This window comes from Trichomycterus rosablanca, chromosome 1, assembly GCF_030014385.1.
Source record: "Trichomycterus rosablanca isolate fTriRos1 chromosome 1, fTriRos1.hap1, whole genome shotgun sequence".
NCBI classification, from domain to species: domain Eukaryota; kingdom Metazoa; phylum Chordata; class Actinopteri; order Siluriformes; family Trichomycteridae; genus Trichomycterus; species Trichomycterus rosablanca.
The window spans coordinates 85,620,112-85,637,696 of record NC_085988.1 but is presented as its reverse complement, the minus strand read 5'-3'; positions in this window follow the sequence as shown (position 1 = coordinate 85,637,696).

Genomic DNA, 17,585 nt, shown 5'->3' with positions numbered 1-17,585 from the left:
TCACTACTATCACCAAACTACTGCACTACTGTATAACTCACTGTTCATTCATTTATTCATTCACTACTATCACCAAACTACTGCACTACTGTATAACTCACTGTTCATTCATTCATTCATTCATTCATTCACTACTGCCACCTAGCTAATGTACTGCTGTACTACTCACTGTTCATTCATTCATTCATTCACTACTATCACCAAACTACTGTACTACTGTAAAACTCACTGTTCATTCATTCATTCATTCACTACTATCACCAAACTACTGCACTACTGTATAACTCACTGTTCATTCATTCATTCATTCACTACTATCACCAAACTACTGTACTACTGTACTACTCACAGCTCATCCAATCATTCATTCATTCATTCACTACTATCACCTAACTACTGTACTGCTGTACTGCTGTATAACTCACTGTTCATTCATTCATTCATTCATTCATTCATTCACTACTATCACCTAACTACTGTACTACTGTACTGCTGTACTACTGTATAACTCACTGTTCATTCATTCATTCATTCATTCATTCATTCACTACTATCACCAAACTACTGTACTGCTGTACTACTGTACTACTGTAAAACTCACTGTTCATTCATTCATTCACTACTGCCACCTATCACCTAACTACTGTACTACTGTATAACTCACTGTTCATTCATTCATTCACTACTATCACCAAACTACTGTACTACTCACTGTTCATTCATTCATTACTACTACATTATTACTACTGTACTGCTGTACTACTGTAAAACTCACTGTTCATTCATTCATTCATTCATTCATTCATTCACTACTGCCACCTATCACCTAACTACTGTACTAGTGTATAACTCACTGTTCATTCATTCATTCACTACTGCCACCTATCAGCTATCTAATGTACTACTGTACTACTGTACTACTCACAGCTCATTCATTCATTCATTCATTCATTCAATACTATCACCAAACTACTGTACTACTCACTGTTCATTCATTCATTCATTCATTCACTACTGCCACCTATCACCTATCTAATGTACTACTGTACTACTGTACTACTCACAGCTCATTCATTCATTCATTCATTCATTCACTACTATCACCAAACTACTGTACTACTCACTGTTCATTCATTCATTCATTCATTCACTACTACCACCTATCACCTAACTACTGTACTACTGTAAAACTAACTGTTCATTCATTCATTCACTACTGCCACCTATCACCTAACTACTATACTACTGTATAACTCACCTCATTCATTCATTCATTCATTCATTCACTACTGCCACCTATCACCTAACTACTGTACTACTGTACTACTCACCTCATTCATTCATTCATTCATTAATTCACTACTGCCACCTATCACCTAACTACTGTACTACTGTACTACTGTATAAATTCACTGTTCATTCATTCATTCATTCATTCATTCATTCACTACTGCCACCTATCACCTAACTACAGTACTACTGTACTACTGTACTACTGTACTACTCACTGATCATTCATTCATTCATTAATTCACTACTGCCACCTATCACCTAACTACTGTACTGCTGTACTACTGTATAAATTCACTGTTCATTCATTCATTCATTCATTCATTCATTCATTCACTACTGCCACCTATCACCTAACTACAGTACTACTGTACTACTGTACTACTCACAGCTCATTCATTCATTCATTCATTCACTACTATCACCAAACTACTGTACTACTGTACTACTCACAGCTCATTCATTCATTCATTCATTCACTACTATCACCTATCTACTGTACTACTGTACTACTCACAGCTCATTCATTCATTCATTCATTCATTCACTACTATCACCAAACTACTGTACTACTGTACTACTCACAGCTCATTCATTCATTCATTCATTCACTACTATCACCTATCTACTGTACTACTGTACTACTCACAGCTCATTCATTCATTCATTCATTCATTCACTACTATCACCAAACTACTGTACTACTGTACTACTCACAGCTCATTCATTCATTCATTCATTCATTCACTACTATCACCAAACTACTGTACTGCTGTACTACTCACAGCTCATTCATTCATTCATTCATTCATTCACTACTATCACCAAACTACTGTACTGCTGTACTACTCACAGCTCATTCATTCATTCATTCATTCATTCACTACTGCCACCTAGCTAATGTACTGCTGTACTACTCACAGCTCATTCATTCATTCATTCATTCATTCATTCACTACTATCACCTATCTACTGTACTACTGTACTACTCACAGCTCATTCATTCATTCATTCATTCATTCATTCACTACTATCACCAAACTACTGTACTACTGTACTACTCACAGCTCATTCATTCATTCATTCATTCATTCACTACTATCACCAAACTACTGTACTGCTGTACTACTCACAGCTCATTCATTCATTCATTCATTCACTACTGCCACCAAACTACTGTACTGCTGTACTACTCACAGCTCATTCATTCATTCATTCATTCATTCATTCATTCACTACTATCACCAAACTACTGCACTACTGTAAAACTCACTGTTCATTCATTCATTCATTCACTACTATCACCAAACTACTGCACTACTGTAAAACTCACTGTTCATTCATTCATTCATTCACTACTATCACCAAACTACTGCACTACTGTATAACTCACTGTTCATTCATTTATTCATTCACTACTATCACCAAACTACTGCACTACTGTATAACTCACTGTTCATTCATTCATTCATTCATTCATTCACTACTGCCACCTAGCTAATGTACTGCTGTACTACTCACTGTTCATTCATTCATTCATTCACTACTATCACCAAACTACTGTACTACTGTAAAACTCACTGTTCATTCATTCATTCATTCACTACTATCACCAAACTACTGCACTACTGTATAACTCACTGTTCATTCATTCATTCATTCACTACTATCACCAAACTACTGTACTACTGTACTACTCACAGCTCATCCAATCATTCATTCATTCATTCACTACTATCACCTAACTACTGTACTGCTGTACTGCTGTATAACTCACTGTTCATTCATTCATTCATTCATTCATTCATTCACTACTATCACCTAACTACTGTACTACTGTACTGCTGTACTACTGTATAACTCACTGTTCATTCATTCATTCATTCATTCATTCATTCATTCACTACTATCACCAAACTACTGTACTGCTGTACTACTGTACTACTGTAAAACTCACTGTTCATTCATTCATTCACTACTGCCACCTATCACCTAACTATTGTACTACTGTATAACTCACTGTTCATTCATTCATTCACTACTATCACCAAACTACTGTACTACTCACTGTTCATTCATTCATTACTACTACATTATTACTACTGTACTGCTGTACTACTGTAAAACTCACTGTTCATTCATTCATTCATTCATTCATTCACTACTGCCACCTATCACCTAACTACTGTACTAGTGTATAACTCACTGTTCATTCATTCATTCACTACTGCCACCTATCAGCTATCTAATGTACTACTGTACTACTGTACTACTCACAGCTCATTCATTCATTCATTCATTCATTCAATACTATCACCAAACTACTGTACTACTCACTGTTCATTCATTCATTCATTCACTACTGCCACCTATCACCTATCTAATGTACTACTGTACTACTGTACTACTCACAGCTCATTCATTCATTCATTCATTCATTCACTACTATCACCAAACTACTGTACTACTCACTGTTCATTCATTCATTCATTCATTCACTACTACCACCTATCACCTAACTACTGTACTACTGTAAAACTAACTGTTCATTCATTCATTCACTACTGCCACCTATCACCTAACTACTATACTACTGTATAACTCACCTCATTCATTCATTCATTCATTCATTCACTACTGCCACCTATCACCTAACTACTGTACTACTGTACTACTCACCTCATTCATTCATTCATTCATTAATTCACTACTGCCACCTATCACCTAACTACTGTACTACTGTACTACTGTATAAATTCACTGTTCATTCATTCATTCATTCATTCATTCATTCATTCACTACTGCCACCTATCACCTAACTACAGTACTACTGTACTACTGTACTACTGTACTACTCACTGATCATTCATTCATTCATTAATTCACTACTGCCACCTATCACCTAACTACTGTACTGCTGTACTACTGTATAAATTCACTGTTCATTCATTCATTCATTCATTCATTCATTCACTACTGCCACCTATCACCTAACTACAGTACTACTGTACTACTGTACTACTCACAGCTCATTCATTCATTCATTCATTCATTCACTACTATCACCAAACTACTGTACTACTGTACTACTCACAGCTCATTCATTCATTCATTCATTCACTACTATCACCTATCTACTGTACTACTGTACTACTCACAGCTCATTCATTCATTCATTCATTCACTACTATCACCAAACTACTGTACTACTGTACTACTCACAGCTCATTCATTCATTCATTCATTCACTACTATCACCTATCTACTGTACTACTGTACTACTCACAGCTCATTCATTCATTCATTCATTCATTCACTACTATCACCAAACTACTGTACTACTGTACTACTCACAGCTCATTCATTCATTCATTCATTCATTCACTACTATCACCAAACTACTGTACTGCTGTACTACTCACAGCTCATTCATTCATTCATTCATTCATTCACTACTATCACCAAACTACTGTACTGCTGTACTACTCACAGCTCATTCATTCATTCATTCATTCATTCACTACTGCCACCTAGCTAATGTACTGCTGTACTACTCACAGCTCATTCATTCATTCATTCATTCATTCACTACTATCACCTATCTACTGTACTACTGTACTACTCACAGCTCATTCATTCATTCATTCATTCATTCACTACTATCACCAAACTACTGTACTACTGTACTACTCACAGCTCATTCATTCATTCATTCATTCATTCACTACTATCACCAAACTACTGTACTGCTGTACTACTCACAGCTCATTCATTCATTCATTCATTCACTACTGCCACCAAACTACTGTACTGCTGTACTACTCACAGCTCATTCATTCATTCATTCATTCATTCATTCATTCACTACTATCACCAAACTACTGCACTACTGTAAAACTCACTGTTCATTCATTCATTCATTCACTACTATCACCAAACTACTGCACTACTGTAAAACTCACTGTTCATTCATTCATTCATTCACTACTATCACCAAACTACTGCACTACTGTATAACTCACTGTTCATTCATTTATTCATTCACTACTATCACCAAACTACTGCACTACTGTATAACTCACTGTTCATTCATTCATTCATTCATTCATTCACTACTGCCACCTAGCTAATGTACTGCTGTACTACTCACTGTTCATTCATTCATTCATTCACTACTATCACCAAACTACTGTACTACTGTAAAACTCACTGTTCATTCATTCATTCATTCACTACTATCACCAAACTACTGCACTACTGTATAACTCACTGTTCATTCATTCATTCATTCACTACTATCACCAAACTACTGTACTACTGTACTACTCACAGCTCATCCAATCATTCATTCATTCATTCACTACTATCACCTAACTACTGTACTGCTGTACTGCTGTATAACTCACTGTTCATTCATTCATTCATTCATTCATTCATTCACTACTATCACCTAACTACTGTACTACTGTACTGCTGTACTACTGTATAACTCACTGTTCATTCATTCATTCATTCATTCATTCATTCATTCACTACTATCACCAAACTACTGTACTGCTGTACTACTGTACTACTGTAAAACTCACTGTTCATTCATTCATTCACTACTGCCACCTATCACCTAACTATTGTACTACTGTATAACTCACTGTTCATTCATTCATTCACTACTATCACCAAACTACTGTACTACTCACTGTTCATTCATTCATTACTACTACATTATTACTACTGTACTGCTGTACTACTGTAAAACTCACTGTTCATTCATTCATTCATTCATTCATTCATTCACTACTGCCACCTATCACCTAACTACTGTACTAGTGTATAACTCACTGTTCATTCATTCATTCACTACTGCCACCTATCAGCTATCTAATGTACTACTGTACTACTGTACTACTCACAGCTCATTCATTCATTCATTCATTCATTCAATACTATCACCAAACTACTGTACTACTCACTGTTCATTCATTCATTCATTCATTCACTACTGCCACCTATCACCTATCTAATGTACTACTGTACTACTGTACTACTCACAGCTCATTCATTCATTCATTCATTCATTCACTACTATCACCAAACTACTGTACTACTCACTGTTCATTCATTCATTCATTCATTCACTACTACCACCTATCACCTAACTACTGTACTACTGTAAAACTAACTGTTCATTCATTCATTCATTCATTCACTACTGCCACCTATCACCTAACTACTATACTACTGTATAACTCACCTCATTCATTCATTCATTCATTCATTCACTACTGCCACCTATCACCTAACTACTGTACTACTGTACTACTCACCTCATTCATTCATTCATTCATTAATTCACTACTGCCACCTATCACCTAACTACTGTACTACTGTACTACTGTATAAATTCACTGTTCATTCATTCATTCATTCATTCATTCATTCATTCATTCATTCACTACTGCCACCTATCACCTAACTACAGTACTACTGTACTACTGTACTACTGTACTACTCACTGATCATTCATTCATTCATTAATTCACTACTGCCACCTATCACCTAACTACTGTACTGCTGTACTACTGTATAAATTCACTGTTCATTCATTCATTCATTCATTCACTACTGCCACCTATCACCTAACTACAGTACTACTGTACTACTGTACTACTCACTGATCATTCATTAATTCATTCATTCACTACTGCCACCTATCACCTAACTACTGTACTACTGTACTACTCACTGTTCATTCATTCATTCATTCATTAATTCACTACTGCCACCTAACTACTGTACTGCTGTACTACTGTACTACTCACTGTTCATTCATTCATTCATTCATTCATTCATTCATTCACTACTGCCACCTAACTACTGTACTGCTGTACTACTGTACTACTGTAAAACTCACTGTTCATTCATTCATTCATTCATTCACTACTGCCACCTAACTACTGTACTACTGTATAACTCACAGCTCATTCATCATTCATTCATTCATTCATTCACTACTATCACCAAACTACTGTACTGCTGTACTACTGTACTACTGTACTACTCAATGTTCATTCATTCATTAATTCATTCATTCATTCATTCACTACTATCACCAAACTACTGTACTATTGTACTACTGTACTACTCACTGTTCATTCATTCATTAATTCATTCATTAATTCACTACTATCACCAAACTACTGTACTGCTGTACTACTCACTGTTCATTCATTCATTCATTCATTCATTCATTCATTCACTACTGCCACCTAACTACTGTACTGCTGTACTACTGTACTACTCACTGTTCATTCATTCATTCATTCATTCACTACTGCCACCTATCACCTAACTACTGTACTACTGTATAACTCACTGTTCATTCATTCATTCATTCACTACTATCACCTAACTACTGTACTGCTGTAAAACTCACTGTTCATTCATTCATTCACTACTGCCACCTAACTACTGTACTGCTGTACTGCTGTACTACTGTACTACTGTATAACTCACTGTTCTATCATTCATTCATTCATTCATTCACTACTGCCACCTAACTACTGTACTACTGTATAACTCAAGGCTCATTCATCATTCATTCATTCATTCACTACTGCCATCTATCACCTGTCACCTGTACTACTGTACTACTGTATAACTCACTGCTCATTCATTCATTAATTCATTCACTACTATCACCAAACTACTGTACTGCTGTACTACTGTACTACTGTACTACTCACTGTTCATTCATTCATTCATTCACTACTGCCACCTAACTACTGTACTGCTGTACTACTGTACTACTGTAAAACTCACTGTTCATTCATTCATTCATTCATTCATTCATTCACTACTGCCACCTAACTACTGTACTACTGTATAACTCACAGCTCATTCATCATTCATTCATTCATTCATTCACTACTGCCATCTATCACCTGTCACCTGTACTACTGTACTACTGTACTACTGTATAAATCACTGCTCATTCATTCATTCATTCATTCACTACTGCCATCTATCACCTGTCACCTGTACTACTGTACTACTGTATAACTCACTGTTCATTCATTCATTAATTCATTCATTCATTCACTACTATCACCAAACTACTGTACTATTGTACTACTGTACTACTCACTGTTCATTCATTCATTAATTCATTAATTCATTCACTACTACCACCTAACTACTGTACTACTGTATTACTGTATAACTCACAGCTCATTCATTCATTCATTCATTCATTCACTACTATCACCAAACTACTGTACTGCTGTACTACTGTACTACTCACTGTTCATTCATTCATTCATTCATTCACTACTGCCACCTAACTACTGTACTACTGTACTACTCACAGCTCATTCATTCATTCACTACTGCCATCTATCACCTATCACCTAACTACTGTACTACTGTTCTACTGTACTACTCACTGTTCATTCATTCATTCATTCATTCATTCACTACTGCCACCTAACTACTGTACTGCTGTACTACTGTACTACTGTAAAACTCACTGTTCATTTATTCATTCATTCATTCACTACTGCCACCTATATACTGTACTGCTGTACTACTGTACTACTCACAGCTCATTCATTCATTCATTCATTCATTCACTACTGCCACCTAACTACTGTACTGCTGTACTACTGTACTACTGTACTACTCACTGTTCATTCATTCATTCATTCACTACTGCCACCAAACTACTGTACTACTGTACTACTGTACTACTCACTGTTCATTCATTCATTCATTCATTCATTCATTCACTACTGCCATCTAACTACTGTACTACTGTATTACTGTATAACTTACAGCTCATTCATTCATTCATTCATTCATTTATTCACTACTGCCACCTAACTACTGTACTACTGTATTACTGTATAACTCACAGCTCATTCATTCATTCATTCATTCACTACTATCACCTAACTACTGTACTGCTGTACTACTGTATAACTCACTGTTCATTCATTCATTCATTAATTCAATTATTAATTAATTCATTCATTCATTTACTACTACCACCAAACTACTGTACTACTGTACTACTGTATAACTCACTGTTCATTCATTCATTCATTAATTCACTACTATCACCAAAGTACTGTAGTACTGTACTGCTGTACTACTCACTGTTCATTCATTCATTCATTCATTCATTAATTCATTCATTCACTACTACCACCAAACTACTGTACTACTGTATAACTCACTGTTCATTCATTCATTCATTCATTCATTTATTCACTACTACCACCAAACTACTGTACTACTGTACTACTGTATAACTCACTGTTCATTCATTCATTCATTCATTCATTCACTACTATCACCAAACTACTGTACTACTGTATAACTCACTGTTCATTCATTCATTCATTCATTCATTCATTCATTCATTCACTACTATCACCAAACTACTGTACTACTCTACTACTGTATAACTCACTGTTCATTCATTCATTTATTCATTCATTCATTCACTACTATCACCTAACTACTGTTCTGCTGTACTACTCACTGTTCATTCATTCATTAATTAATTAATTAATTCATTCATTCATTCACTACTACCACCAAACTACTGTACTACTGTATAACTCACAGCTCATTCATTCATTCATTCATTCATTTATTCATTCACTACTGCCATCTAACTACTGTACTACTGTATTACTGTATAACTCACAGCTCATTCATTCATTCATTCATTTATTCATTCATTAATTCATTTATTCATTCATTTATTCATTCATTCACTACTGCCACCTAACTACTGTACTACTGTACTACTGTATAACTCACAGCTCATTCATTCATTCATTCATTCACTACTGCCACCTAATCACTGTATAAGTCACCATTCATTCATTCATTCATTCATTTTTTCACTACTACCACCAAACTACTGTACTACTGTACTACTGTATAACTCACTGTTCATTCATTCATTCATTAATTCACTACTATCACCAAAGTACTGTAGTACTGTACTGCTGTACTACTCACTGTTCATTCATTCATTCATTCATTAATTCATTCATTCACTACTACCACCAAACTACTGTACTACTGTATAACTCACTGTTCATTCATTCATTCATTCATTCATTCATTTATTCACTACTACCACCAAACTACTGTACTACTGTACTACTGTATAACTCACTGTTCATTCATTCATTCATTCATTCACTACTATCACGAAACTACTGTACTACTGTATAACTCACTGTTCATTCATTCATTCATTCATTCATTCACTACTATCACCAAACTACTGTACTACTGTATAACTCACTGTTCATTCATTCATTCATTCATTCATTCACTACTATCACCAAACTACTGTACTACTGTACTACTGTATAACTCACTGTTCATTCATTCATTTATTCATTCATTCATTCACTACTATCACCTAACTACTGTTCTACTGTACTGCTGTACTACTGTACTACTGTATAACTTACTGTTCATTCATTCATTTATTCATTTATTCATTTATTCATTCATTCATTCATTCACTACTATCACCAAACTGCTGTACTGCTGTACTACTCACTGTTCATTCATTCATTCATTAAATAATTAATTAATTCATTCATTCACTACTACCACCACCAAACTACTGTACTACTGTACTACTGTATAACTCACAGCTCATTCATTCATTCATTCATTCATTTATTCATTCACTACTGCCATCTAACTACTGTACTACTGTATTACTGTATAACTCACAGCTCATTCATTTATTCATTCATTTATTCATTCATTAATTCATTTATTCATTCATTTATTCATTCATTCACTACTGCCACCTAACTACTGTACTACTGTACTACTGTATAACTCACAGCTCATTCATTCATTCATTCACTACTGCCACCTAACTACTGTACTACTGTATAACTCACAGCTCATTCATCATTCATTCATTCATTCACTACTGCCATCTATCACCTGTCACCTGTACTACTGTACTACTGTATAACTCACAGCTCATTCATTCATTCATTCACTACTGCCACCTAATCACTGTATAAGTCACCATTCATTCATTCATTCATTCATTCATTCATTCATTCATTTTTTCACTACTGCCACCTAACTACTGTTCTACTGTATTACTGTATAACTCACAGCTCATTCATTCATTCATTCATTTATTCATTCATTTATTCATTCATTCACTACTGCCACCTAACTACTGTACTAATGTACTACTGTATAACTCACAGCTCATTCATTCCTTCATTCACTACTGCCATCTATCACCTGTCACCTGTACTACTGTACTACTGTATAACTCACAGCTCATTCATTCATTCATTTACTACTGCCACCTAACTACTGTACTACTGTGCTACTGTATAACTCACAGCTCATTCATTCATTCATTCATTCACTACTGCCATCTATCACCTGTCACCTGTACTACTGTACTACTGTGTAACTCACAGCTCATTCATTCATTCATTCACTACTGCCACCTAACTACTGTACTAATGTGCTAATGTATAACTCACAGCTCATTCATTCATTCATTCACTACTGCCACCTAACTACTATACTACTGTATAACTCACAGCTCATTCATTCATTCATTCATTCACTACTGCCATCTATCACCTGTCACCTGTACTACTGTACTACTGTGTAACTCACAGCTCATTCATTCATTCATTCACTACTGCCACCTAACTACTGTACTAATGTGCTACTGTATAACTCACAGCTCATTCATTCATTCATTCATTCACTACTGCCACCTAACTCTAACTACTGTACTACTGTATAACTCACAGCTCATTCATCATTCATTCATTCATTCACTACTGCCATCTATCACCTGTCACCTGTACTACTGTGCTACTGTATAACTCACTGTTCATTCATTCATTCATTCATTCACAACTGCCATCTATCACCTGTCACCTGTACTACTGTACTACTGTGTAACTCACAGCTCATTCATTCATTCATTCACTACTGCCACCTAACTACTGTACTAATGTGCTACTGTATAACTCACAGCTCATTCATTCATTCATTCATTCACTACTGCCACCTAACTCTAACTACTGTACTACTGTATAACTCACAGCTCATTCATCATTCATTCATTCATTCACTACTGCCATCTATCACCTGTCACCTGTACTACTGTGCTACTGTATAACTCACTGCTCATTCATTCATTCACTACTGCCATCTATCACCTGTCACCTGTACTACTGTACTACTGTATAACTCACTGCTCATTCATTCATTCATTCACTACTGCCACCTAACTACTGTATAAGTCACCATTCATTAATTCATTCGTTCATTCATTTATTCATTCATTCACTACTGCCACCTAACTACTGTATAACTCACCGTTCATTTCATTTCATTCATTCATCCATTAATTAATTGACTCATTTACTACTGGCTTTTGTTTTAATTTGTTAATTAATTAATTAATGTATTTAGTAATTAATTAATTTAATCATTCATTTACTCATATAATAAACTATGCATTCATTCATCCATCCATCCATTTAGTCATTCGTTCATTTATTTACTCAGTCGTTGATTCACTCACTAATTCATGTATTTAATCCATCTGTGGAAGAAAAAAGCACCAGACGCCAGTTATTCACGTTCATTTATTAATTTACTCAATAATTCATTCATTCATTCATCCACTAATGAACTGATTCATTCAGTAATGTATCAATTCTCTCGTTCATTCACTCACCCAGTGCTGTGGTGTAGTGAGTGGATTATAAGATCGCTTGACAGTTATCAGATCGGTTCCTACACACTGTGGCTGTGAGCTGCAGTTTTAGTGAGTGACCACATGAGGTCGCCAGTAATCAGTCTGAGAGGGTCTGGGGCGGTGTGTAAAAGTATGTGCCCCCTCTGATGACCCGCGCTGTTTCTCATTATTTCAATTTATTTCATCCTCATGTTTTACCACCAATTCATCCTGGTCAAGGTCGCGGTGGGTCCCATTCATCATGAAAAACAACCTACGATCTGAAAGCACCACTGGGGATTGGAACCCTGGATCCCAGCAGTGGTGGGCAGTGGTAGCAGGGTTAGGGTGGTTTAACTGGGCTGATATTAAACACACATGGTGCAGGATGGATGAAGGAAAGTACCTGGAGTTTATGAGATGCATCGGGATGCAGACGCTCAGATTCTCCGTGCTGCAGTAGTTCTTCACAATCAGCATTTGACACGTAGCTAACGCCGCCGCGCTGCCTTTTGTTTACCTGAACGTGGAACAGTGGAAGGTGCTAATGAGAACACAGTGTGTCTGTGTGTGTGTGTGTGTGTGTGTGTGTGTGTGTGTGTGTGAGGCAGTAGCACGTTCAGGCAGATGTTAGCAGAGGAAATGAAGCTTGTCAAGGTCGACACGTGTGTGTGTTTGTTCTGGTAAGTGTTAATGAAGATTCCTGGTGTAACACACACACACACACACACACACACACACACACACTCACAAAGCAGATGTACGATGTGTTCAGATCCTCCTGGATGAGAACATGGGTTTAATTCTTGTTTGTGTGGAGTTTGGTATGTTCACCCTAGCAGTTTTTCTTTGGTACTTCAATTTCCTGCTACCTCCCAAAATCATACCGATAGGTGGATTGGCTGCTACAAATCACACTCAGGTGTAAATAGGTGAACAAAGAGCTGAATAAATGCACACATGTTCTTTAAACCATCTGAGACCAAGATAAGACTAAGACCAACCATCTGACAAGAAGGCTAAGACAAGACCATGAACATACCACATGAGACAAAGAAAAGACCAAGACCATACCACAAGACAAGTCTATACCATCTAAGATCAAGACAAGACCAAGACCATACCATCTAGGACCAAGACAAGACCAAGACTATAACATCTAAGACCATAGCATCTAAGACCAAGACCATAGCATCTAAAACCAGGACAAGACCAAGACCATAGCATCTAAAACCAGGACAAGACCATACCTTCTAAAACCAGGACAAGACCAAGACCATAGCATCTAAAACCAGGACAAGACCAAGACCATAGCATCTAAAACCAGGACAAGACCAAGACCATAGCATCTAAAACCAAGACAGACCAAGACCATACCATCTAAGACCAAGACAAGACCAAGACCATAGCATCTGAGAGAAAGACCCAGACCACACCATCTCAGACAATGACAAGACTAAAACAGATACCAGCGAAGAACAAAACAAGGTCTCCAAATCAGACCAAAAAAACCCCAACAACCATACCACCACAGACCCAGGACCAAGACCCTTACCACCAGAGACCAAGACCAGACCAAGACCCTTATCTTCAAAGACAAGACGAAGACCCTTATCTCCAGAGACCTCTTGTTTGTGTGGAGTTTGGTATGTTCACCCCAGCAGTTTTTCTTTTGGTACTTCCATTACCTGCTACCTCTCAAAATCATACCGATAGGTGGATTGGCTGCTACAAATCACACTCAGGTGTAAATAGGTGAACAAAGAGCTGAATAAATGCACACATGTTCTTTATACCATCTGAGACCAAGATAAGACTAAGACTAACCATCTGACAAGAAGGCTAAGACAAGACCATGAACATACCACATGAGAAAAAGAAAAGACCAAGACCACACAATCTGTGGCAGACCAAGACCCTTATCTTCAAAGACAAGACCAAAACCCTTATCTCCAGAGACCAAGACTTTAAGCACCAGAGGCTAAAACACAACCAAGACCCTTACTACCAGAGACCAAGACCAAGACCCTTACCATCACAGACCCAGGACCAAGACCACGACCCTTACCACCAGAGACTAAAACAAGACCAAGACATTTACTACCACAATCCCAGGACCAAGACCCTTACCTTCAGAGACCAAGACAGGACCAAGACCCTTACCTCCAGAGACCAAGACAGGACCAAGACCCTTACCTCCAGAGACCAAGACAGGACCAAGACCCTTACCTCCAGACACCAAGACAGGACCAAGACCCTTATCTTCAAAGACAAAGACAGGACCAAGACCCTTATCTCCAGAGACCAAGACTTTAACCATCAGAGACCAAGACAGGACCAAGACCCTTACCTCCAGAGACCAAGACAGGACAAAGACCCTTACCTCCAGAGACCAAGACTTTAACCACCAGAGACCAAGACAGGACCAAGACCCTTACCTCCAGAGACCAAGACAGGACCAAGACCCTTACCTCCAGAGACCAAGACTTTAACCACCAGAGACCAAGACAGGACCAAGACCCTTACCTCCAGAGACCAAGACAGGACCAAGACCCTTACCTCCAGACACCAAGACAGGACCAAGACCCTTACCTCCAGAGACCAAGACAGGACCAAGACCCTTACCTCCAGAGACCAAGACTTTAACCTCCAGAGACCAAGACAAGACCAAGACCCTTACCTCCAGACACCAAGACAGGACCAAGACCCTTACCTCCAGAGACCAAGACAGGACCAAGACCCTTACCTCCAGAGACCAAGACTTTAACCTCCAGAGACCAAGACAAGACCAAGACCCTTACCTCCAGACACCAAGACAGGACCAAGACCCTTACCTCCAGAGACCAAGACAGGACCAAGACCCTTACCTCCAGAGACCAAGACAGGACCAAGACCCTTACCTCCAGAGACCAAGACCCTTACCTCCAGAGACCAAGACAGGACCAAGACCCTTACCTCCAGAGACCAAGACCCTTACCTCCAGAGACCAAGACAGGACCAAGACCCTTACCTCCAGAGACCAAGACTTTAACCATCAGAGACCAAGACTTTAACCTCCAGAGACCAAGACAGGACCAAGACCCTTACCTCCAGAGACCAAGACAGGACCAAGACCCTTACCTCCAGACACCAAGACTTTAACCACCAGAGACCAAGACAAGACCAAGACCCTTACCTCCAGACACCAAGACAGGACCAAGACCCTTACTTCCAGACACCAAGACAGGACCAAGACCGTTACCTCCAGAGACCAAGACAGGACCAAGACCCTTATCTCCAGAGACCAAGACTTTAACCATCAGAGACCAAGACAGGACCAAGACCCTTACCTCCAGAGACCAAGACAGGACAAAGACCCTTACCTCCAGAGACCAAGACAGGACAAAGACCCTTACCTCCAGAGACCAAGACTTTAACCACCAGAGACCAAGACAGGACCAAGACCCTTACCTCCAGAGACCAAGACTTTAACCTCCAGAGACTAAGACAAGACCAAGACTATAACCTCCAGAGACTTAGGAAGGCTTTCCAAAAGTCTTTGTCTGTGGGAATTTGTGCCTGTTCATCAGGAACTCATGTTAGAAGACAAGAACTGTTTCCCAGTCAATGTTCTAATTCATCCCAAAGTTGTTCAGTACGGCTGAAGTTCCTTCACTTTAGGTCGTGTGGTCCAGGTTCTCACAAACGTTCGTTTTACTGAACGTCCACACACACACACACACACACACACACACACACAGATATTGGGGGGGGGGCGTGATAATGGGTGGAGGACGCCTGTTAGTTACAGTAAATGCTTTTCTTGGAGGCTCATGGAGCTCGGAGATCTCGGGGTGTGAGAGGAAGCGCCGCGATTCGCCACACCGCCGCCGACTCACTAAACTGTCCTGATTTACAGGACCTGCGAGGACCAAATAACACCCCCCACACACCCCTCGAACACCCCCCAACACCCCACACACCCCCAAACACCCCCACAACGCACCTCCACAGCACAGCATCATCCCACTGGTCATCAGTGCGTCTCAAACCTCTTTATCTCCTCTAGCCATAAATCTGTAACGTTTTATTTACATACAAAAACAGTCCTGATGGGAACAGAGTCAAAAGTATTCGGACGCCCCGTTTCAAAAATAAATGGGGGAATTTGTGCCCGTTCAGTCAAAACATCGGTTGGTGTTCCGGTTCATCCCGGAGCCGGTGAGTGGGGCTGAGGTCAGGGCTCCGTGCCGGACACTTAAAAAAAAAAAGGGGCAGAATAAAAGGACCTTCCCTAAACTGTTGCTCTAATTAGTAATTGTATACCCGCAGGGTTCATCTGTGCGGCTGGTGTTAGTAACAGGTGAAAGAATCATGATCAGGTCTGTACAAGCAACGATGAATCAGGGATCACCACCGTGTTCCAAACTTCATACATACACCATCTACTGTACATGATACTTGTGGAAAGGTTCAGGAGCTCTGGAGGAATCTCAGTCTGTGTAGGGACGAATATGTGCGACCTTGAGGAACCGCCACATGGAT